Source organism: Aythya fuligula, chromosome 11 (assembly GCF_009819795.1).
Source record: "Aythya fuligula isolate bAytFul2 chromosome 11, bAytFul2.pri, whole genome shotgun sequence".
Taxonomy (NCBI): Eukaryota; Metazoa; Chordata; class Aves; order Anseriformes; family Anatidae; genus Aythya; species Aythya fuligula.
In genome coordinates, this window is record NC_045569.1 from 17,442,200 (window position 1) to 17,465,475 (window position 23,276).

Sequence of the window (23,276 nt, forward strand, 5' to 3'; positions counted from 1 at the left end):
AAATCTCCCACTCTTCACAGCTCACTCTACTATATTACTGTTCTGACAGCCTTCCCTCAAGTACAGGAAAACTTTCCTCTTGGTGTACATTGCTGTAGCCCTCTCGGAGTATCAATAATTTTCCTGAGCTACGTGGCTGGTTTGTTGTTCTGAGCTGGAGTCCGGGCTGTGGGTTTTGCTTTATTATGGAGGGACAGGAACGCCTTACTGTATGCTCAAGAAGAGCAAACAGGCCTGAACTCTGTGAAATGTGTGAGGGTCTGAAGTCAGATTCATAGTTGATGGTTGAGTATCTGAATGTTACAGCATTAGGAGCCAATTAAGGCACCAAGGGGAGATCAGTTCCTTCTGTTTTCAGAAGTACAACAGTTCTTGTACCTGACGGCTAGTTGGAGCAGTTTGCTTGAGCAGTTTCAGGACTTTCAGAATGTGTGTCTGTCTGTCCATCTGTCTGTGTACATAGGTTGGACCCGACCATTCAGGGACACCCTCTGTCCCCATCCCAAACTCCTTCTTGCTCTCTGAGCAGAAGTCGCATATAACACCATTTGAGCCTAATTATTTTCAGCAAATACAAATCCATAAACCAGATCCTGCATGGCTATGATTCAGTGTAACCCTCTAGCAATTTATGGCACAGAAAGCTTTGCCTGGCTGTATTTTGAATACTTCTCATTACAGATCCTGGGGATGTGACAGCCTTCGCTGAAAACTAAGCTTCAGTCTTTCCCAGTGATGGTTTGAGTTGTGGCTTTCCAAAGGGATTTTGTAGTAGTGGGACCATCACTCCAGAAGGCTCTGGTGTTTCTGACGAAAGGGCTCTGACATCCAGGCAGTACTCCTGAAAGTTCAGAGTTTGGAAACTGGGAGCTCTGTAAGAAATCATTACAATAAAAGGTAGAACAGATTCTAGCAAGTGTTCAATCACTCAGCATGGTGCCACTTAGAGGCAGAAGACCTTAAAACAACCAGCAAGATGTCTGCAGAAGAAACCTCTGCTGCCAGCTCTCAGCGCTCTGTATCCTGTCATTTGACGCCTTTCATCTCGGGTTAGTTCGGCAGAGGGGTTGCAACAAAGGCTGGGTCAGCGATCAGAGCCCGGGCACTGCTGCTGAGGCTCAGTTCAGATGTCGTGTGGGAAAGGGCTTGTGCAGGCAGTGCACGAGTAAAGTCAGGCCTCAGGAAACGCTGGGGGCTAGTAGCTTGCACTGAGCTGCACTGTGTGACCAGCTGCTGCTCCTCGTCTGGTTTTTGGCTGTAAGGTGGGTCAGGGTGGCTAGTGCGGATGGACCCATTCAGCTTGTCTGGTCCCCACCAGGGCTTAAGGTTTGGAAACCAGGAGCTGCGGATGCAGTTTCTACCCACAGGGCTCAGGAAGTCACTGGTCACAGTGACCACACAGTCCCACCTCCTGCAGAAGGGTGATGTGCAAGGCGAGTGGGCCAGCGTGGACTACATGGTCGTGAGAGCAGGGATGGAGTGGCTAGCAGGACATCTCTTCAGAGTGTCCCCTGCTGTCTGTAAAGCTCGGAATACCTCCAAGCTGAACACCTTTTTCCCCTCTAGTTGAGCTATTTGAATTAGCAATGCCAACAGCCTCACGTATCAGGTCATAGGTGTTACAGGGCGGTATCTCCCACCAACACTGCCATGAAATGGGGTTGATCCTATCTTTTAACTATGCGAAGGCCACAGCTATTATCCTTTTACTCAGTAGAAGAAAATAGATGTAAAATTCAACACAAAGATAGTTTCCCTTGTTGAAAAAACAATGTCTGATATGAAGATGCTTAACTGAGCGATAGGGAAACCGAGGCACAAGGCCCAGTGACCTGCGTGAGCACAGCCCTGACACTGCTGTCAGCATTAGCCTCTGACTGGTGTCCAGCTGTTGCCATCTCCTAGATCTGGTATCTGGAGCATCTTTGGTGAAGAAAAGAAACAAGGAGACCATCCTCCTGCAAAAAAAAAAAAAAAAAAAAAAAAAAAAAAAAATCCCAAATGCCCTCCTGTTCCTGTGGGATACTTGCAGCCCTGCACACTGGCGGCATGGCTCAGGTCATAGCAGCAGCTCGTGGTTTTATGGAAAATTCTGTCAGGTCTCCCTCTGGCCATCTCTGTTTGTAAAATGGTGGTAGGATTAATTTGAAAGTTCAGCTATAAGTGCACTTCAACAAGGAGAATTTAAATCTGTATTTATTACTTGTTAAGTAGTTTTATTCATAAACAGAATAAAAATGCACAGCTGAAGAGCAATACGTACCACTAGTAGTTTTAATGAATGATGACTTTAACATTTTTCCTATTTAACATTCAAAAATACTACTTACATTCTGCCTTAAAATATTTTTCATAAAATGGCAGAATTATTTTAAAATACATATAAACTTGCCTTGGGAGAACAAATTTGTTTGGATGGTAAACAAAAATTCTGGTTTTTTGTTTTTGTGTTTTTTTTTCTTACCTTGAAATATATGTGAATGTCATAAAATATTTCCATGTACTTTCAAGAATAATTGAAGCATATGTACCCAAAGTGTAATACTTTTCATAATGGTTTCAGACTAAATTATCCATTATATGGGACTAGCACATAAAAGCCTTTCTGTACATCAAGTGATAGATCAAAGGGAGGAACGATGGCTTGTCCACATGCATAAACCACACCTCTCAAATTCTGAGAACAAGGATATGCAGTCTGCATTTTAACTACATCTCCATGACATGAAACGGTATTCCTGTGTCTCCTACTGTGGGAGAGTCAGGTAGTCCTGGCTACAAAGATTCCCTTTTACATTTCTCCCCTCTTTTTTTGTTCCATCTCATGGATGACATTTCAGTGACTAGTCCCAGGTGAGTCTAATTGGGAAACTAAACTTCACTCAGTTCCTCCCCGGGCAGTGGACGAACCTGTTGAGGAGAAGCAGGGCTCTGTCATTTCCTGGTGGATCCACGATCCCAGTCCCCAGCCTTGCAGCTTCACTTTCCTATCTGCAAAGTTAATCTGGTGGTATTTTCACCTGAATAGGGATTCTTTAATTTCTAACTAAAATGCATTCCTTGAGATATGAGCTAGACAAATGCTGAGCATTATGGCTGGTAAGCAGTAAGGCATCACTCTATGATCCAGTTCAAACAGTTTCAGTGTTTGGGGTATTTTTTGTGAGTTTTTCTCATCACCTATGTATTAGTAATAAAAAACGCAGACTCAGTGGCATGGTTACAGATGTTTGTGTTTGAAATGTGACTGCAGTAGAAGGCTGCAGATGAATAGTTTCATCCAAGTACGTGCCTAGATCTAGTCTTCCAGCCAGTAGTTTGGTGTTAGCCGAATTATTCCCATTAGCATCGGGTTTATGAGCATCACTGTACTACCATGATTAGAGAATAAAGTTCCTTAAAATAATCTACACTCACTGAAATGTAAATGTACCTTTTATTATTGTCATGGTTGCTGAGCAATGTGAAGTGCACCGGGGAGGTGCTGAGTTGTGGCACCAGAAGAAGAGGCTGTGATCATGGAAAGGTTGAAACTTCTCCTCTGATCATTTCTGACAGCTCCAAGTGGTTCTTCCACAATTGGAACCACTTGTGCTGCTTATTAATATAATGAAACTTATCCTCCAGCAAAAACAGAACCAAAGGTTGACACAAGAGTGGAGGGAGAGGTTGAAACCTGATCTGGTTAGAGATCTCTTAAAGATGATGGAAGACTAATAAAATCCAGTCTGCTTCCTACCTCCATTACAACTCTCACTCCCATTCTGTCTTCACAAGCTGAAGTGGAATAAAGCCTCCTTCCAGGGCAAAGCCAAAGCCACCATCGTGCTTCAGTACCAGTATATCCTAACAGCAGCTAACGGTCTTTGGCAGCATGGCCCGTTTTGGTACCTTCCTTCATCTGTGAAATTCTTGCTTTTGATTCCAGTGGGAGCTGGATGAGGCTCCTAAAATGTCTCTGGTTTCTTAAGGAATGGATTTTCTCTCTCTCTCTCTCTCTCTCTCTCTATATATATATATATATATTGTTGTTTCCAAAGTACTTCAGAAAAGCTTCTTACTTGGTAGATCTTCATCATGGAGATAAAAATCAGTTAAGACCAGAAGAACAGGCACTTTTCTGTTGGGAACTGATTACAGAAAAAGTCTAAACTCTGCATTTTGTTGGATTCCTCAGTGCCAGGAAGGCGATCGTGAGATGTAGAGTAAAAATGTACCCTAGTGATTAAAAAAAAAGAAAAAAGAAGCTAAGGTCTTCGAGAGGTAGCTAAACTGAACTGTAAGAGTAAGCAGGGCAAAATGTCAGAGTTGATATAACTCATTACATTTAAGTGGAAAATAAGGGATGAAAGTTTAGTTTAAGAAAAATTAAGGAAATACCCAAGAATGAGTTTACAAAGTGCAGTATTTTCTCTCAAAGCCATAGGGTTAGCAGGTTGGTATCCAACATCTGTGACTGATTAGGGGCACTTGAGATGGCAGGTGGCTTTAGGAAATGGAAACCTTACAGGGCTTTACAAATACTTTCTGTAGTTAGGCAAAGTTATTTGATTTATTCTCACTGGTTCTCATTCTATAGCCTGGTTTAATATCTATCGACTTGTCTTAATCCATGTTAATATTTTCTTACAGACACAGTGTTGTGAAAGTTCTCCAATCAGATTCTTAGAAGTTGCCCTGGAGAATAATAGAGTTACTGGGTTTACACTACCAAGGGCCGTGTTAAGGTGAAGAACATAAATCATGGCATTTAAAAATGCCAGCCAAATCTTTCAGACAGTAATGAGATCAAGAACCAGATCTGATCATATTTGCTCCTGACAATTTTAAAGAGACCTGTATTTCTGCGTACTCACACTATGTGTGGGCATGTTGAAATCGCACGTCTCTATTAAGCAGCCATAGCCCAAAAAAGAAGTGAAACCTCCAAATCTCCTAGGCAGGCATAAAGCCTGCAGTCTGGTTGATCACACCACTTGGCAGAGCGGTGTCACACGCTGGGGAATGAGGCTGCACAAGATGGAGGACCAGAGAAGAGCTTATGGTACTCCTCTTCTGGTTTGGATAGGAACCAAAACTTATCTTTGAGAAGAAATATTTGGAGGAGACAATCAAGACAGGAAAGTAAACCCCCTGGGAAATGGGCTGGAACTGCTTCACAAATCAAACCAACATACAACAACTGGCTCCTTCAGAAACAATAAGTGAAGCAGAACGTGCAGCTGAGAGTAGTGCGGCTAATAGATGAGTCAGGGCAGGTGGAGTTTAAAATCTGTTAGCTTTCCCAAATAGCATTCCTGGGGAGTAACTCAAGGAATACCACAGAAGCCTCGGCATAGGTTTGTTATTACTAGAGAAGAAAAACCAGCATTCAGCCAAACCTTTCATTATCTGATATTGTAAAACCAGTCCCACAGTGCTGCGGGAGATGTTCTAACCTCGGCACTTGTCCAGATCCATTTCCAGCTACGGGCTCTGTGTGTGTGTGTGCATGTTCTTCTGCAGATTTATTTTAAATCTCCCTTCCTGAAGCTGTTCGGCATTCTGTTTTATGGGATTTTACTAAGCTTCACGTAGCCTTTTCTTTTCTTTACTAAGTATGTTTTACTACTTTGTATTTTTTTCCCAAAGAAATAGATTTTATTGGACAGGGGTTCACACATAGCTGCATAATGTTTGTCTTATGGATTTTGTATTAAACCACTTTAACACTTTTGTAGACCCGAGGAACTCTGCAAATACTGTGAGTGAAATGCCCTGAGCTTCATCTTGCATGCTTTGAACTGAGCACGGTGAACTTTGCCTAGTTACTGAGCTGACACGTGAACAATCCATTTGCAATTCAGAGGGAGAGAGAGAGAGAGGGAGAGGGCCTGATCCTGCACTTACCAAAGCCAAAGGAGGCCCTGGTGCTGACTGCAGCAAGACCAGCAGCAAAATCATAATGAGTATTTAAGATGATATTTCACAAGTACAGTAACGTGACAATCATGATGAAGTGGTGTTTTTTCCAGAGGCGGTGTCTGAATTAATAGGGTCTTTCCAACTAGCTCTCCTTGAAATGGTTTGCAAGAGCTAAAATAAATAAATAAAAAGTCTCTAGGATACTTTCCCATTGTTAGGATTTTTATTCATTTCATAAATAGCTGTTATATTTTGAAGTCTTTTTTTTTTTTTCATCATTGTCATCTTCCCTTCTTTATTGTAGCATGAGTAATCTAATTTTTCTGCATAGCATGTTGCAGTTTGATAGACAGGTCTCTGAGGGATGCCTTATGTGTCAGCATCAGTGAAAATGACTTCTGAGGTTGGCTCACACCCCCGCGCGAGCGCGGAATCCAAATCACCCCAGAGTTACGCATCCACTTGCCCCACGCCTCACTGCTGGATAATGTATTCATTTGCCTCTGGCAAGAAAAAAAAAGTGAGATCCTCCATCGCATACTGATGTCATGTGGAAGAAGCCATAATTGGGACTGGTCACATGTTACAGGAACTGTAAGCTGCTTTTTGCTGTCTGTGTAGCTAAAGTTCATCTCTTTTGATCTGCACCTATAGGCATCACGCACTCTAAGTACATGCAAGGTTTGGAGACCTAGCGATTCAGACACATATTTCACAAAAAAAAAAAAAAAAAAAAGGGAAATGCTAATAGGCTGGAGGCTCCTGGGTCTTTCTCTTTGCCAGAATCTGATCATAGGGCAGGATATTTTTATTTGACTCCACTACTTTGGTTTATCAGTAATAATTAATGACATGTGCAATTGCATTCTCCTCTTTAATCAAGGACAGAGATTTCAAATCCACAGTTCTAGCAAGACAGCATTCACAAATCAGCTGCCCTTTCTTTTTCCTTTTGTCAGGCAGATGCAGACAGGGGAAGAAGGATTTTTGATTCCCAAGCTTCATGCCTCAGTCCTTCCTCGCAGCAATACACCCTACAGAAGTTGGGCCCCAACTATTTGCAGTCATCGTGTACAGCCCTGCTGAAGGGACAGAAAGGTTCCCAGTGACTCGCCTGTTTCCAATTAGGCCCCTACGAGCACTCCTGCCCTTTCTTCCTGCTTTTAATAGCTGCAGAAGTTACTAGGTCTGCTGGGTCTAATCGGGGGCTCTGGATGGCCTGCCACCGGTTTGTGGCACTTGGATCATCGCTCGCTGGCTCCATTTCCCTGTCTGTGAACAGGTCTTTGGTTAGGGCATGGAGGAGATGTGGAGCACCTGTGGTGAACGCTGCTACCTGCTAATACTGGAACAGCTCGCACTGATTGTAGAGCTACATCTGCAGATACGAAGGCAGTAAGCCTGTAATTTCTGATTTCACTGTTGTCCCGCTTCCAGGTAGGGAAGTTGAGCTGGTTTTGATACAAATCCACCACTTTCAGTCTTCTTAACTTTCAGCCTGGATAGCTGCAAAGGTGAAGAGGAGAATGTTATGCCTAACATTTTAACTTCGCTTGATGTGCTTCGCAGCAGCATGTACATACGGTACCTTATTCAGAGCACTCTGTTCCTGACAGATAACCATTTAGCAAATTTAATTGTGCAGGTTGTGTGCATTTTTTACATGACAATGAAGAAAGCCACCAACAGCAGTGACTCTTAAGGGAAACCATCCTTGCTCTTCTGTTACAGTGGGAGCCCAAGACAGTTGTAGCCTGAGGTTAGTCATATATGACGTTAGGCATAGCTTTACTAGCAAACTGTGTAACTCTTAATAGCCAATGTATTTCTTGGCAAATCTCAAGTAATAATGTTGGTGGATATCAAATCTTAAGTACATAAGACTCAATTATGATGCTGCAGAATACAGAGGCTGCTCAAATCCAGTCCAGACTGTGAACTCACAATCTGCTGTTTACTTAAAGTATATAGAAAACACTTGACCTCTTCTCAGGGGCATCCATGTGGAAACACTTGACGATAAAGGCCTTCCTTGTTTTTTGTAGGAATCACGTTTCAACATTTTTATCTCCTGTAATTAAGGTCAGCGATCGTATACTCCCACCTCTCTCCTCGCCCCACTCTTCCACCAAAATTGCAGGCATTTACCCAGCTCCAGTTACCCTTGCACGAAACACACGGGGCCCAAGTTGTGCGTATGTAATTCCATGGGGTGAACAAAGTCAGGGAGATTTGGGGCTTTGCTGAACCAAATGCTCTTTCTGGGCTTTTGTCTTCACGTGCTCCTATACCACGACGAGGACCAGAGTCTAACAGAAGAAAAGAGGAGGTGGGGGGTAGGACGGCTGCAAATGTAATTCCACTACTAGGATATTTCCTAACCCACAGCGCATGTTCCCACCCAGTGGGGAAGGTGTGAGAGATTTCTGAAGGAGGATGGCGGAGAGCGAATCTCATCTCCCTTTGCAACACTGTAAGTGCTAATTGCAGGCGGGAAGGAGGGGTGTAACTGGTAGACGTCTAGGAGAGCGCCTGGGGAATACGGCAAAAGGACTCATTTTGTCGTTGTCAAAGAAACCCAGGAGCATTTCACATCCCAGCTTCCCTGGAAAGATTCACTTCAACTTTGCTGTGCTTTGACTCGAGCCCTGGCTGCACCTTCCCAAAAACCCACATCGTGCTCAGTGGGGCACCGCCGGGAATGCTGATGGCCCAGCCGAGGCTGTGGTGGTAGGATGGCAGAGGACACCTCTCAGCAGCCACTGCCAGGGCTGAAAGAACACATCCTGCAGAGTAAAGGGCAGGTGGGAACTAGACTTACTCTTAAAAAGACCTGGTAACTTTTACGAGCAGTATACATCCTGCTCAATGATTATCTCTTTTCTACTAAAAATATATTTTTATTACGAATAATGAATATTTTTTATTATTATTCATTATTGTTCAGTCTGTAGCAGCTGTGAATGGTTGACAGTGAAAGGGAGAGGTTTGTGAAATAAAAGTCTGTTGGTAGAAGTCACCTTACACATGTAAAAAACAAAATTGGGTGAGGCTTCTTCAGAGCTTGGTATTTATTTAGGCTTGTAGCAGATGCATTGCACTCTTTCCCTTTACACTGCCATGTTCTCATTTCTCATACATAGCAGAACAGCATTTCAGAAAAGAGCCAATGCTGTCCTTTTTCTAAAATATATATACATAAAAGACAAGAACAAAACTAACAGAGTTGTGCCCTGTGTGAGATTGTCTTGACCCTTTTCCAAGGCAGGCCTGTGAGCCGGGTCCTCAGCACCCCCAGCACGTTTCCAGCCTGACTCCTCTGCTTGCACTCAGCTCAGTCGTGACTGTGGGCGCAGGATCAAGCCACCTGTTTTCTTCCAAGAATTACAGCACCAAAACATGATTTTTTCCACCCTGTGCTGGGTTTAGAGGTAGCTGGAAATGTCTGTTTGCTTCTGCAGGTAAGTGGGGCAGCCTGTACTTTAGTGTAGCCGGCACAAGGCTGTGGGGTCTGCACCCCAGCAGCTGGGAATGGAACCAGGAGTTTCCTGGCACTGGAGATACATGTTGGAGCGATCCGAGAATCCAGAGATGGATTTATCATGTAAAAGTAGAAAGTTACTGGTTCTGTCGGCAGCAGGCAGGCTACTGCCACCACAGGGAAGGCAGCTGAGCCAGTGTGGGGCCTGATTCTGGTACACTGGGACTGTCCCCCACAATGAGCCCAGCTGATGTCAGCACCTTGGTGAAAAGGGAATACAGGACTGGGCCTGGTGAAAATGTGTCTAGCTCTTTACTTCAACAAAGAAAGACCCTAGAGAGCTTGTGATGGACACCAAGAGAATTTTGAGGCACTATAATAATTAAATATAAATGTATTCAATATCTAATAAACTGAGTAAATGGTGTATGTGTTACCTTATCAATTGGATTTAATTTTGCATCAGTTTGCACGGTGTCCTCCTGGGCTGAATGTGGCACAATTTTACTGTGACACATTTTGCCTCCTGCTGTTCCCATGTCACGTTCCACGTGCTGTGGCAAGAGCTACTTTGTGGAGTCATCTCTTTGAAGAAAAGTGGGGCTGCTCTTCCCATGTTCAGGTGCCTCCTGGTAGGATTTTCTGTGCCGTCGCAAATTTGTGCTGATGTCAGTTTAGACACGGTGTTTTCCAACAAGTTGTGAAAGTTTGTGGTTTGTGCCCTGCCACCCCGTTTGCTGTTGGTTGTTTCATGCTTTCTTTAAGCCTCTTTCTACATTCGCAAGGCAAAAATCTAAATACCATCCGAAGACGGGTTTTCTGTTGAGAGCACTGGGACCCCTTTTCGCAGAATATCTCTGGGCAAATCCCTGATCTCTCCATGCCTCAGCTCCCCATGTATGGCTGCATAAAGTAACAGTAATGCTGGCCTGCCTTCCCTCAGATACGGTGAGGATCAATGCATGAAGAGAGGTGGTATCACAGTAATAGGGGTCACAGGAGACAGATAGAAAAACGAAGCAGAAACTAGTTAAGACCTTCTCAGCTGCTAAGGATTACTGCTCATTTTTAAATCTCTGGCTCTTTACAAATTGGGAAAGTTACTAACAAGCAGTAGAAAACAAAATAACAACAACCACCACAAAAAAACAGCCTTCCAGCTGAAACGAGGGTGTTAGCAAGTCTAACAGCACAGCACAGTGCACCTTATCTCTATCCCGGTGAAAAATCAAAGGCACGTCTCCAGCTGTGCCCGTGAGCACTATTTGGTCATTGAACAAAGCAACTGGCACCTCATATCCAACCTACCGAATGATCACAGCCTGATTCAGGTGCACAAACAAGTGCAGAAATGAGCTCCATGCACAGAACTCATTGTTATTCAATCAAGCCTTTAATTGTAAATGTTTTAAGCAAGGAATTGCCCTGTTTTATGAAAGTGTGCTCAGCATTACTCCGCCATGGACATCTGTCATTCAGCAGGCGCCACCCAATAAAAGTACTTAAAATGTTCTGTTCCTCAATTAAAATATAAAACAGAGCTGTTTAGGGGCTTTTACGAGGTGATTTCTATTTACCTGACAGATTTCCACACTGGAAGAGCACAAAGTGGGATTTCAGTTTCTGATCAGAAGCAATGGTTCCACTGAACAGTACAGCTTCAATTGTTCTGATTTATTTTTTCTTTCTTATTTTTTTTTTTTTTTATCTCAGGAACACTAAAAATCCGTGAGGAAGAAAGAAAACTTAACTCCGAAGAGAAGCTCAGTAGGTCGTATGCACTCCCTAAAAAGCCAGATGTCATCGGACTGGGCTCGTTCGCTGCTGCTCCAGAACACAGAACCAGAACCAAACTGGGGAGTCTGCATCAACCCTGCTAGCCTCTTCCATGCTGAAACTGTGGCGAAAGCAAGGAAAAATGCCTGGTTTGCTCTGGTCTGAAGCCTCTTATGAAAGGGAATGAGACTATGGCTAAGCAAAGTCTCCTGTTTTCCCCTGATGAAACATTTCATGAATGTTCCTATGGTTATTCCAATGCTTGTGGATATTTCATTTCGTTTTTCCTCCCGCTACTTAGACATTGGATTGAGCTTTACACCAAATACAAGCGTTTTCACCAAAAATAAACAAACAGACAAATTTTAAAATCCTGCTATTTCTCCCTGTTCGAGAGCCTCAGAAACTCACCTACACTGAGATGACAGATGCCACTTGTCATCGGCAGTCTGGCCACTCCAAGCAGGTCTAATCAGGGTCATAGAAACACGAGTGCCCTCATTAGAGGTGACACTTTTGCAGTACCAGCCCTGCTGCACCAGCAGTAATGATGAAAGATTCACTGTGCCATCAGGTAGAAGAAGCACCCACGTGGAGCCTCACCAGGATTTCCCAGTTACTCACCTGCAGTTTTACTCAGCTGTATCCCGTCCCTCTCTGGTACCTCTCCTTGCCAAATCGCGTTTGGGAAACCTCTGTCAGCTCATGCAGGAGGCTGATGAGCAGGGAAACACTGGCCTGATCCATCTTCAGCCTGAAAGTGCAGAAAAAGCTTTGCTTTGTATCATGTGTGGCACCTGGAAATGTAACGGGCTGTTTCGCTCCGTGGTCTCCTGTGCTCCATCCTCTGGAGGCCCCGCTCACCTCATCCTGTGCAGCCAGCCCTGGGATGGAGGAGGATGGCAGTGTCAGCACGAGAGGGCTGTGCCCTTACGAGATAAAGCCTTCAACACCAAACCTTAAACCCAAGCCATTCAGCTCTCGGCAGGTAACAATTTCTGAACCATTTCCCCCCTTACATTACTGTTACTCATTGCATTACTCTTCATCCCCCCGGGGTTACAGCTGGGCTCGGGCAGCACAGGCAAGCAAAGAACAGAGCTCATGGGGCTGTGCTAAGGGGCCGAATGTGGGTATATTTCCTGTCTTCTGCTCCACAGCCTGATGCCACTCTGCTTCTCTGCAGGTGCTTTCGGATGCTTTTGGCTCCATGGAGCTGCCACATCAGGCAGTGACCCTCAGGGTGAGCCGCACGGGGATCCCACATCGCACCAGCCCACCTCTGGGACGTGCAGCCTTTTCCCAGGAGCTTCAGGCATGCCGTGTTCATCCCGCGTCACCTCACTGAAGAAATGAAACTACCTGCTCTGAGGTAAAAATAATTGCTGATACTAAGCCTCAAGTTGGTGATTCTCTGCTCAGCTGGCATTATAATCTTCCATGACAAATGTTAATTTCCTTTTAAAATTAAGGAGAGGAAAGGCAAACAGCAACTAAACCCGAGAACAGGTAAACAACTGGCTACTGGATTTGGCACAGCAGACACTGGGACGAGAATTTCTCCTTTGAACAACACTGCTCAGAAAATGCGAGGAAATCTTATGTTAGCCCTTCACTCAGGCTGTTGTGTTGTGTTTTTTTTTTTCCTCTCCAGCAGCAGCATGAGTTAAGGATGAAGCATTAGCCCTCGCTGCAATACCCCCACTGTCAGCTCAAGTCAGATTCTTCCTGTTATTTATATGTACCCTTTTGTAAGCGTATCGATTACACAAGTGAGTTCTCAAGTACTCAGGCACTCAATACAGCCACACAATGGAGAAAAGCATCCAGGTTAACACAGAATTACACATGTGCTAAACATACCAAGGGACAAGAATAAATACTGACATGTACAATTCCAAGCCACATCTTAAGAACTACCTGTTCTGTTGCAAGGCAGCACTTCATGCTATTAAAAATAAAACTTGCATTTTAATTTCTGAGGTGTAACAAACAAAATTTCTCATGGCCGTTCTTAGCCATGGCAGAATTGCCATCTTTCGGCCACTTTTGACACACCAGATTATTCCACAACAATCCAAAATCCAGTGCAGACCCCTCCCTCCCCTCTGTTCCTTTTACCCTTTGCATTATAAATGCTGTGGGGAAGGACTGCCTGTTTCACAGGGGGCTTGGTATCACAGAAAGCTGGTTGTTGATCTCTGGATGCCTGCAGGCCAGCAATCTGTGCTACAAGTTACCCCTCTTAAAAAAAAAAAATAAGACAAGTGGATAAAACTGATACAAGCATCTGTAACAAGCTAATTGGACCCTTGTGGGCAACATAGCAGATACAAAATTAAAACAAACAAACATCTCATTGTACAACTGTACTTTCAGGACCATTATCACAAAGGGATCCTTCTGGATTTTTATTTTAGTTTTGTTTTGTTTAAAAGGACCTAATTATGGCCAGAGCTGGAGTATCACAAGTCTGTTTTCATCTATAAAGAAAGGATATTTTGCCTCTGAACCTGAGAAATTGTTAGAAGTTGGTAATTAGTATGACTTGTTAATAGAGTTTGGCTGTGATTAAGCTGTGATTGAGTGTGAGTTTGGTTCTTGTCAATGCGAATGCCTGTAAGGTTGAGAGATGTTTAATGAGACACCTGTTGTCAGCAGCACCCGGTGGGCTTTGTCGCGCCTGATTGGAATTTGTACTGCAGAGCAGGAGCGGCACAGCGCTGAAATGCGGCAGCACGCGGGCACCTGGCGGAGCACGAAGGGGCCTGAGCGTAAAGGAGGGTCAGACCCAGGGGGTGCGGCCGCCCAGCTGCAAGGGCAGCCCCTCAGTGAGAGCAGCCCTGCCTGTCTCCCGCAGCGCACCTTTCCAGCCTTCGGAGAGTTGTTGTTGAGCACCCTGGGGATGGGCTGTGCCCAGCAGGTCAGACGATGCTCTGCAAGCCAAGCAGCTGCTCTAGTCCCAGCCACAGTGTTTGATATGAGAAATCCTCCTTGTCTATGCAATTATGTCTGGCCTGGGGAGTGCAACAGGCAAAAACTGTTGACATCTTATTTTAGCCCCTGTGGGGTGTTGACCTGTGCCACGATGTGATGGTGAGTCCTAGGGAGATGCAGCCAGGCAGATTTAAGGCCCCCAAATGCTACCTCCTTGAGTAGCCAACAGCACCAGGGCTCTTCAAAATGTGACACCGATGGAGAAGGGCTGAGTCCTGGTCCATCCCTTCATCTGGGCATCATCCTCAAGCAAAAACGTCCCACTGAGCAACCTTTGGCCAGAAAGAAAGTTTCATTCAGAGACTGTTTTTGTCTCAGCAATCAGCATAATTTGCCACATGACTGCACGTAGCCATTCCTCACTCCAAAATCCAGGCCTGATGCTAACTGTGTATTTGGGCTGCATATATAGAATACTATTTCCCCCAAAACATCTATTAAAAATTTTCAGTTGGCTGCTAGTTAAAACATACCTCGGTTTTACATGCCAAAGGACAAGCTGGAAGCAATCAAGCTGGCCACTTTCAGAGTCTTTTAATACCCAAGCAATACCTTAGCTAGGAACAAGAGCAGCAACATTTCAGCTCACGCAGTGTCCCTGAGGAACGAGCCGTTGGCTTTGTGATGAATCTGAGCAACCACTGGATGGCATTGCTCTACACAAATGTACCTGCGAGCACACGCAGCTGAGCGCGAGCACGCTGCTTCACCAGGGAGATTAATTCAGACCCTAGAGGCTCAGGCCACTGTGACCTTACCAAGCCTTTAAATAACCGTCAGAGTGCTCTTGGCTGTCCAGCTGTGGGCTCCGGGCACGGAGTTTGGTCAGAGCGAACAAAGCAGACTTCCCAAAGCATGCTTATTACTAGGCTGGGTGTATTTTTCTTTCATTTTACATTAGATCAAATATTCAGCCTGTTTTTGGTGGCTTTCATTCGTATGAGGTGGTAAAAAGAATCATTTGTAATTTGTGATCGTATCAACCTAACGCAGGGCACGCACACCCGGCCAGCGAGTTAGGACTTCACAAAAGCCCTGCTCCTGCAGCCGCCCTGGCCAGCCAGCACCAGCTCCCAGGGCCTGGGGCTCACCGAGGTGGGACTCAGCTAAGCCCGTTTATCTGAGCAGGTTAGTCGGGTGGTTGGGTGTAATGTGAGAAGCAGAACTGAAGAAAAAACAAACAAACAAGCAAACAAAAAAAACAACAGGGGGTGTCAGGCATGTTCTGCTTTCATGTGGCTCTAGAGTTTTAACCCAAGTGCAGTGCCTGTCCGTGTGACAGTGGCCTCAGCATGCGTAGTACAGCTCTGCCTTCTGCTCCATCACTTATTGATAAGGAGTCAGCTGGTGGCCAACTAACCTGCTGTTCCTATTTTCCCCTGGGGGTCTGTGTTTCTTCCATTAACAACACACTGCGTTGCCCTAGTTCTTCTAATGACTACATCTGGCCAGCCCTATCTGAAAATGTCGTTGGCCCAGTTCATGCCCAGAAGAAATCCACTGATGGCTCTGGAGAAGCAGCAGGATTTTTGGAATTGCAGCCCTACAGAAGGTGTGTCGGAAGGGGAATAATGCAGTACTTCTGAGAGTCAAGTCTGAAGGCAGTTGACAGGCATACTCAGCACATCTATCTTCAACTTAGGAAGTAACATCATCAAGTGAGTACTTGGTTGTGCACTGGCTGTTTGGTAAAGCTTTTCTGGGCACAGCTTGCGTCTTAGCATTGCCCCAGTTTTGACTGATCTAAAAATGTAATAATGATAGTCAATTAGTGAACTCCACTTAGACTGAGAGTAATGTTAGATGGTCAGTTCCAGTCCTGCAAAAGCTCCTGCACTCAGTTCTCAGGTGCACTCACCTGCCTTTTTAAGTACTGGAAAAGTAGGACCAATAGATTGCTTTATAAAATAAATGTTAGATTTCTTTATGACCCCATCTGTCCCCTTTTACTATACCTACCTTCCATTCCAAACAAAAAGAGAACCGTATCCATCTGGATCTGCTCAGCAGTTCACTGATAAATGCCTCTCACTGGCAGAAATGCTTAGACTTCAGAAATTAAGGTTGTATCAGCAGCGGGCTGATCAGAGCCAACTTCTGATGGCCACCGCTCTGTTACAGGGGCTGCAAGAGGAGGCCAGGACAATTGCTGTTGATCAGCTGCTTACTGTCTCCTATTAGGAACCCTTCATTGAAGTTTCCAGTGTCACCCAGGCAGAGACCTCTACAAAGGGGCAGAAGCCTTAAGTGGGCTTCGTGGTTTTAGACTCTTTTCACTGACTTCAGAGGAAAAGGCAATTTGTTCTCATCTTCAGCACTTCGGGGCTGTGTTTGGACACAGGCAGGATAAATCTGAGTATCTTCATTTGTTTAGCAGTTGAGGAAGATAAAAAATAAAAGGAAAGGTGCTTCCTATAGCTCTTCCATTGCATAACAGATTGTGTCTGGAATATATGACTTGGGACCCAGCACTGGTGAGGGATGATAGAAATCCTGAGCAGGGCACTGACTGCTCTGCTGGCTGTGTTAAGGCAGACTGTACAGGCAATCAGCTCAGCACACAAATTTGCCCTGGATTTTTCTAGAGTCAGAGCAACTCTCCAGGCCTACAGAAAGTCAAGGTGACCTTCAGAGCTGAAGGACAGTCCAGAATGCTTGTAGGTAATGGGAATTCAAACAAATGAAATTCTAGACTAATTCCAACCCATTACAAAACTCTCAGGAAAAATGAACTGTATCTGCTGAAGTGGCTCGCTCTGTTCAGTGGCACAATGTAATGGGGGATCTGTCACTGTCAGCGCTGCTCTTGTCTTGCTGAAAGCCACGATGCCTTTCACAACCACTAAATAAAAATTCAAGCCAGCTGTCCCACCTGCCGGAGCAGTTTCTATTCTGGGCTCTGGTGTGCCGTAGGTATTGTGCTCATTGATTAGCTGTGGCTTATTGTCCCTTGACATTGTTAGGGAATATTCTCCTGGTTATAATCGCTAGGACTGATACAGGCAGAAATGTTCAAACCTTGCTGCAGCAGCCCAGGCTGCTATTGTGCGCGGGGCTGTGCTGTGGCTACGTCTGCAGGTCAGACTATGGCAGGAGGCTTTTTGGTAGGAAGTGAAAAGGAAGCTAAAAAAGGAATGTTTTGAGAAGTCACCCAAGTCAGAAAAGACTGGGGGCCTCCCTGACTCTGGCTGTCAATAAGGTGTTAGATAGGGGAAGATTAACACCCTTTAGCAATGACACAGCTGTTCCATTGAAGGTGATAACATGCAATCAGGGGAGGGAAGAGTCTAGCGCGGAATAATGAACAGTGCAAGTGACTGTTAGCGAAAGGGAAGTTTTTAGCCCAAGAAGCTGAAAGAGCCTCTTCAAGCTGCTTATTTTAGTGGATATCAATAAGTACAAAAACAAGCAGAGTCTCACGTTAGGTCTGCAAAAAAAGCTAAAATATTTACCTCTCTTTTTAGTCAGACTGGCTTCTAGGGAGAAAAATAGTGATAATGTAGATAATAAAGTCTCTTATCTGCCTCAGCAGTGAGCGTGCAGATAAACACAAAAATCCTTACCCGAAATAAGGCACGTAGCAGAGTCTCATCTTCTGAAAGCACAGTAAGGTGTGATAAGAGTTGGTTTTGGAAGACGATAGATTTAATAGTGGAAAGAAGATAGTATTTTGCCCACGATTGTTTTTTGAGAAAGGGAATCAGAACAATGAATTTCTCCCTCCACTGCTAATGGGTATAGGTAGAAATTAGTATATAAAGTCATCTTCATCTTTTCTGCTGGTCAAACTGAGCTTGGCCAATGAATCAAGATCCCTCAGGACAGTGTAAAGCAGAGTTATCTTGGGAATTAGATGGTGCCAGCCAAGGGTACATCTTCACAGTCTGCTTAAGTGATCTGTGTGCAGGTTGCCACCAGCATTACCTCCCCATTCAGGCTACGTGTGAACAACATTAATTCAGCCACGTGGGCCATTCCATGATTTTTGGCTGGGCTTGAGCATGCTGGGAGTGTCTAGCTGAGAGATGGAGGAGAAAATGTGATCCCCCCTTTAAACAGCAACGTAGGCTTGAGCTGATCGGGAACTGTTCTGTGAAGTAAACACAGTCGTGCAGAAAGAGAAGAGCCAAATCCCACAGTGCTCACTGAGAGAGGAAACATTTTAGTCAATCTGTACCAAACCCTTTGGAGCCTTCAGTTCTTGCAGTAGGAGCTGAGAACTGCCCATCTGGCCCCAACAGGAGTCAGGGACCTGCTCATCCTTTGCTGCCTCACTCCTCACTCCCCACCTCATCCATTACACACAACCCATCAGAAAAGGAGAGGACTCTCAGACGCCACAGTCCCCAGAGCATCAGCGCCTGTCCCTGCCTGCAGGATGGGAGCCAGCCACCCACCTCTGCCAGCCCTGCCCCATAGAGCAACCCTGCCTCCTTCCCTCTGAGCCGCCCCACAGCCATCCCACAGGAGCCGTGCCTAGGGATGAAGTGAGACAGGCAGGGAGGCGACAACAGCTACATCTGTTCGCTCCTCTCCGCACTCAGGATCTGTGACATTGCTATCGGTACAGCCTGAAACAGAGCGGGCACGAGCTCCAGGGAAGAGGAGCGGGTCTGGATGGAAACAATAACAACTGCAGGGACACCACCGGCACCAGCGGGAGCAAAAATGTTGCTTTACCACTTCTGAGAGCAGCAGAGCATATGGACAGTCTGGGACTGTTGTCAGCAACCCAGAATGGGGTAGCTCTGTTCTGGCAAACTCCATTTTTTGTCTTTATGACCAAAGAATAGTTGCATGTTGGAAGCTCTGTAGTTGCTAGGGGAAGAGCCATTAATATGTTGGCGACTGAGAAGTCAGCCAAAGCAAATGCTGAGATAAAATTACTTTTTCCCACTTCTGTTTCACCCTGAGTGTGTCATCCAGTGTTCTTTCTCCGCTCAGGATACCTCTTGCAGACTGTGCTGTACTAACTTCTTTGTCCTTTTTGATTTTATTTTTCACCTTTCCCAACCAGGTCTCCAAAGAATAATATAAATCTGACAGCCTAGAAAGACTTCTTACATGATAAATCCCTGCTTACTGTCAGAATAAGACTTCAGGCTGTTTTTCTCCTACAACAAACTTTTCTTTAGTAGCCTGAGAAGTAAGAATAGCAAATAAAACTAGTGATGAGAATTGTGTTGCTAAAAGCATGGGAATAGGAATGCACCCTACAGAATAAGGAGTAATTCTGCTATAGGGCTCAGGGGTGTTACCCGGTTCCCAGCTAACAAGAAGTTCACGCACAATTCCTGGGGTAATTCTGTGCTACCCTTACTCCAGAACAGCACCCCTCTTTTTCCCCACTGTAGTTTCACCCCGCTGGTGCAGGCAGCATTTCCCTGGTCCCTATCCCCTTGGCACAGACAAAGGCTGGGAAGAAACACACTCCCCTTTTACACTGGTAGCCTGGTTCTCCACACTGGTCAATGCAGTCCACAAATCTTGCCCACACCAGTGACAAACCCAACTCTGGAGAGGTTTAATCCCAAACAGAACAAAGTATTCTTATTCTAAAATCAATGCATCTGTAAATCTCCTGATTTTAGAACAGCGTTCACTAAGCAATGGGGAGAATACAAGGTGAGAACCTCGTAAGCACCCCTTCCTCCCTCCAGCTCAGTCCCCTTCCGTAAGTACCCATGTAGTCATACACAGAAGGTATTTATTTTTTTCAAAAGCCCTGACTTTTAAAGCAACCGTTCCCAGTTCCTTCCAGCAATTCCCCAGACATGTCCCCTTTACCCTGCTACGTATGGCTCCAAACCATTCTTCAGTGAAGTCAGCTCTGCTTTTCCTGTTTGTTTGCTTTAACCCACACCACTTACAGCTATTTTCAAAACGGAGGAACAATACAAAGCCGCACTCTGTATGATCATGTAGTACCCTGCAAACAAAACCGTTCATTAAAAAAATAGTCTAGGCACTACGACTGCCAGCTTCTGACTCCACTGTGACACAGGCATATTTTTTTCATCTTGAGACACTGAACAAAAGTCATGAACAGTTGCTCTGATCAAAAGAAATCTCTGCTAGAGTCTGCAGCTTGTTCACCCCTTCCCTTCATGCCAGCCACTGTTCATTTCATTGAATGTTCGTTCTGCTGTACAGCTGGCTCTTGAGAAAGCCAGAGCAAATTCTGCACTGTACAGTAATGCATTTAGAACAAATGTGTAGTTTCTATTAGCGGAAAAGGAATTTAACTATTCCTGGGATATGGGAACCTTGAATACAGCTGTTAGCAGTAGTAGGATCTGTTAATCCCGTTCCCTTACTGTCAGGATGGATGGACCTGGTCTTGTTCTGGTGCTAATCCGTGCTGCATATGCAACCAGTAGTCATTTGAAAAGTGCATTACTTTTATTTAACAGATCAGTTAGAGTCCAAAAAAATAGCCAATATGTTGTAATCACTTTGAAGCTTTCTCAGTTCCGAGCTCATTTTCTCTGCAGGTACTGTACTATCCATTTACACAGAAAGGGGAGGAGTTTGGTCACAGTGTTGTAGCACCTGTATCTGCTCCCCACCACTCTCAGCATCTCCAAGCACATGTAGTGACTTCAGGCTGCTCCATATGCAGGTACTGCGCGATAATTAACTAGCTACTAAAGAATGGATAAATATTAAGCCTGTCTATTCAGAAAGTGTAGGAGGTGACAGAACTTCCAGTGAGTTTTGTAAGGACAGAATTATTTGCTGGATAACTTTTGGCAGACCGTGAACTAGATGGCTTTGGGTCGCTGCAGAAAAATACATCTCTATTTTGCATGAGCCTTGGTTTCTTTTTTTTTTTCCTTTTTTTTTTTTTTTTTTTTTTCATTTGTTTCCACCCTAATTTGGAAGAAAACAAGAAAACCACAAACTTTTTGACCTTTTCCATGGAAGAACTTTCCCTGAAACAGTGGGCACCATGAAATTGTGAGCTGGAATTACTTTGTTATGGCTTCTTAATAGAAAACTGAATCTGAGCTGGGAACGTCAAAGGTCAGAAGAGCCAGGAATCTTGGACCGCCATCATTTGAGCTCACTGAATTCCAGCATAAGGCTGTATGAAGAACAAGCCCTGCTGTGGAAGCCCCTGCTGTGCGTGAAGGTCGTGTGTTGTAAGCTCCCAGATGATCATCTGCAGCCCCTGGACAGAAGCTGAGGGCCTCAGAACACCGAATGTCCTCTCAAGTATTTCCACTAGAGGAAAAAAAAAAAAAAGCTTGGGAGCTGATCATCCCAAGGCTTCCCGACTCCTGGCTTCTCCCTGGCTTGGCCAGTAAACTATAAAGAAAACAGGAGCCAGGAAGGCTGGTGGCTCCCAGTACCTCCCCAGGCAGCTGTGAGAAAGTTGCCTAACTGGTAGGGAAAAACAGATTCTCTTGAAACTTGGTCAGCATCTGACCCTTCGATTTTCTTTAATGGGAAACTGTTCCACAAGGGAATTGCGTCACTTCCAAGGGAATTGCAATTCTTTGCCAGTCACTAGTGTCATGATAATGGCATCCCCAACCACAAGAGTCACAGTGAAATTTATAGCGCTTGTGCCAAGAAACTCCACGTCTTTCCCTAACCAGTGGTGTTCAGAAGTTCACTGGTCCAGCTGGGGCTGGTAGGCAGCGCTCCCGACTTCTGCTCTTTTAGCGCAGGTTGTTTCAGAGCCATCATTGCACACAGGCAGCTCTGATTGCAAAAGACCACGGACTTGTCTTTCTCACTTCTTGTCTATTCCCTATCAATGCTGAAATATAGCTTCAAGTGCTTTAAATGCTCTAACTTTTTGTTTAAATGAAAGAGTGCTCTTCAAGGTGAAGGAAGAGCGAGACCCTTACGCTCTCTTTGTCTGGAGAAAACCTGTAATTGTTTGAATAAAATAGCCCTCCTCATCGACTCAAATGGAATAATTGAAACACCATTAATAGCCATTAGTTCGGTGATAAGAAGGCCCTGTTTAGTGAGGGTAAAGGATTCGAGAGGAAACTATTTTGAATTCCTCAAGAGGAGCTCCCTCTCCCGCAGCACACCCCCTCCAAAACCTCCTCGACTCGATGGCTGCCCGGCTGACTTTAAACTGCCAACACCGACAAAAAGGGGACGTTGCATCTTTTATAAACAGCCTTTTGTTTGCCGTTCTGACACCTGCGAAAAGCAAAATTGTTATTTTCTTGCTGCTTGTTGCTAGTTTGATGCCCGCTCTGGGGCCCTACATCAGAGACATTGTTCAAAACAGGTTGCAGGGGTCCGTTTCCGCGCTGTCTGCCGATGGTGCTGCCTGAAGGAAAACCATGGAAACGGAGTTTGACAGGCTCGCAGGGACCCGCGGCTGCCAGAGCCGCTGCCTTTGAGCGCCTGATGAAGACATCACAGAGCAAACACAACATTAAAACGCTGCTGGCTGCTTTGCATCACTTAGAATGCAAATCTCTTTGTTCTGCTCGGCCCTTGCGTTTTGTAGCCACGGAATCTGTGCCGTCATCGAACATGGATTTGCCGACCTTTCTTCCTCCCCTGCCCGCCTCCCCCCCAAAAATTCAGTTTGTGCAGGAGGGAGGATCGCGTGGGGCTGTGCATGTGAAATGGCCCCAGCTTTTTTCAGGATTTCCATGCACAAATTAAACGCCCATACTGCAGAGCAGACCGGGCTGGGTTGCTTTGTTGCTCCCTGTGCGTTATTTGACTTGGACTCATTTACATGGCAACTCACAGGGGTAGATTTGATGTCATCTTTATGCTGCAGATTAAAAGGCAAAAGTAATCCTTTATTTGAGCAGCACATCCCCTCCAACCCTTTAAACTGTGCAGATGAAGATAGAGGAGAAAAAAGCAGGCCCTCCCTCCCTCGTGATTCTTGTTTTTTAACTTTTTATGCTAAAATTGAGCTGCGTGGTTATCATTCCCCCCTCCATTTGGAAGTGGCCTATATTCTAATTGCCGTTTCCAATTGCTTTGGTCACTGCCAGAACTTTGAAGTGCCCACACCTTTGTGCTCAGACGTGGGATTTTGGTAGCTCCTGACAAGCTGTGCGAAGCGTGGGGCAGTCAGGGGGCTTTGTGCTGATTGGAAAAACCACAATGAACGGCTGCAGAAGAA

The 23,276-nt window shown here is 45.0% G+C and overlaps 1 long non-coding RNA gene across 1 annotated transcript in view; it reads left to right on the forward strand.

Annotated features, from left to right (window-relative positions):
- LOC116493368 overlaps positions 1–23,276 on the forward strand; it is a 55,409-nt gene that overhangs the window by 10,089 nt on the left and 22,044 nt on the right. Inside the window, exons 2-3 of the long non-coding RNA XR_004253750.1 lie at positions 11,099–12,149; positions 12,348–12,533. This is a non-coding gene — a long non-coding RNA (uncharacterized LOC116493368). The remainder of the gene's footprint in view (positions 1–11,098; positions 12,150–12,347; positions 12,534–23,276) is intronic.